The following is a 2,770-nucleotide window of genomic DNA, read 5'->3' as shown; positions in this document are numbered from 1 at the left end:
GTAATATTACGTGCTTCGCATGTTTCCACTGTGTGCGGACCAGGTAATATTACGTGCTTGTGATCAGACTGCTTGTGACAGATCGGTGTTCACGACACCCGTACAGCATTGCAGACTTCCAAAAAAAAATCTGCTCTGATGAAATTCAACTTGTGATTTCAATTGTTATTTCTACTTACATTATGGGGCTTACACAAATCTCAGACACACAGACACAGAACAGAGATACACAGAACAACACGAAATTGAAACCTGTTAAAACAAAACGAAATAAAAACAGAACGAAAACAAAACAGCGCCCCCTATTTTCAGGCAAATCTTTACCTTTTTTTGTTTTGTATTGTCTTTTTTAAGACCGAACAAACGGTTTTCAACCGAGTATAGTTTAGAACCCGTCCCGTGTACTCATCGATCTCTTCTGTGAATTTGGCGCTATTTGGATCCAAACTGACGGAGCCTTTCAGTAACATACATACAACATTCGCCAAATTATAGTAAGATGATGAAGAATGCATGGATAAGTAGATGACCCCTTTTCAGATATGATCACTGTGTGATATACAACAACATAATACAATAATAATACAGTATTACAATAATACCGAATCCAATTTCAATTTTCTGGTGTTCTTTTGTGCAATTTTTATTTTGTAGAGCGGAACTCCCTGTTCCGCGGGGGAGATCGTCCGATCCACCCGATCCCTCCTGGTTACGGGCCTGCACGTGCACATGCACACATGCACACACGCACGTGCACATGCACACACGCCCGCACGCACGTGCACACACACGTGTACATACACACACGCAGGTACACATGCACACACACACACACACGCACACACACACACACACACACACATACACACACACGCACGTGCACATGCACACACGCACGTGCACATACACACACACACACGCGCACGTACGCACGCACACACACACACGGACGCACGTGCGCACGCACGAACAAATGTGTTTGTATATATTTATGTGTAAAGTCAACGTAATACCATACACTCAGAATTCTCAGCCTATATGAATCACTAGCTGGGCTACACAGCGATGCCCGGGATAAAGAAGAAAACAGCTAGAATTTAGTCTGCCATCACGGCTGTACATCCATCCCTCTCCCTCCCCTTTTCTCTTCCCCCCCCCCTTATTACATACATAAATCTACTACATAAATGGGGGAATCTGTCCAAACTCGTTCGAAAATGTACCGGTTATTCGCAGGGGGGAGGGATGATGATATTTAATGTTATATTATTATTAATATTACTAATACTGTAACGCTTGTACCTTATATACTGTATAGCAGTGTTTAACAGCAATTCATGCGTTCATCACGACCACAGACGAAAGATTGACGTATCGTTGACTCTGGTATTCTTGCGTTACACACTGAACCGCGTATTATACACACCTCTCGAGCGCTGTAACTGACAAAGCGTACTCCCTGCAGGCTGCGTTCACTGCTTTGCACCCGAACCCACCCAAAAGCAAAACGAAAATCGTTCGAAAATGTACCGCTCATTCGCGGGGGCGCCACCGTCCAATAACATTTTATGCATTGGATTGAATTAATTTTATTTGTTGCATGCCCCTATCGGCCCATGGAAGAATGACATAATTAAATAATAAACATAAGAATCATGTATGAGAACATTTGACAAACAATGAAATAAATGGTAAGATTTAATAAATAACTATAGCACCCGGTGTAACGTGACACCATAGATAGTTCACGTACATATACGGTCGTTTTTGATGTTTTGGCTTTAAAAAAAACATTTTGTTGGCTTAAAAATAATGGTCGTCGCGTCATGCTGATTCAGAATATATATGGTGTTGGGGGTCACCTGTTACGGGTCTCGAGAAGATAGACGGACTGAGTGACAGACAGATTCCCCCATTTATGTAGTAGATATGAATTTACTACCAGGAGTAAATATATTGTGATTATTTGTGATTATTTACTGTTTGTATTACAGTACACAATCTATAGTACGTATCCAAAATTCTGAAAACCGAAAAGCTCGGAAAACCGAGTTTTTTCGTGGAGGTCGTCTGCACACCAAACCTCGCGTTTAGCCGCACAAGGTTCACTGCAGAAATATTAATGTGTTTGGCATTACTCATACATATTGTATACTGTACCAGTACATCACTTGGACACTTGAAAACTTGGGTTTTGGTACCTACTGGCTAGTTGCAGGACATACGGTATATACATTCTACTATATTCATACTACCTACCATTCCAAAATCCGAAAACTTCTGAATTCCGAAACGTGTCTGGTCCCAAGGGTTTTGGATAATAGATTGTATACTACTTATAACCTGATGGTCAGTGTGGTAACACCTTACAGTGAGGAGCTTGCAAGCTCTCATTATATATATTTTACCAATGAATGAATTACTAATAAATAAATTCGCCACTGCTTGAAAGCGACACTAGATGGCAGCAGGCAGAAGGAAACACCGAAAAGCATGATTTCATGCCAACAGCAGTCAGTTGATTACAGCAATCGTTGTACTGTGTTTGCCACTAGTATCCCACAGGAAAATTTGTTATCATTGCGCGTGTTATGTGTGGATGTGGGTATGAAACTACAAATTCTTTATAAAACTTTCTTTATAAAACAACTTTCTGTGCGTGCGTGCATGATTACAGTAATCGTTTAACTTTTCGTCTGCGTGCATTCGTTCCCTAACCCAGCAGTAAACCTCGCAAAGCCGTGAGTAACTGACACAACGTTTATTTCCA

The sequence above is a fragment of the Priapulus caudatus genome, unplaced genomic scaffold, assembly GCF_000485595.1.
Source record: "Priapulus caudatus unplaced genomic scaffold, Priapulus_caudatus-5.0.1 Scaffold42, whole genome shotgun sequence".
Classification (NCBI taxonomy): domain Eukaryota; kingdom Metazoa; phylum Priapulida; class Priapulimorpha; order Priapulimorphida; family Priapulidae; genus Priapulus; species Priapulus caudatus.
This window is presented reverse-complemented; position numbering follows the sequence as displayed.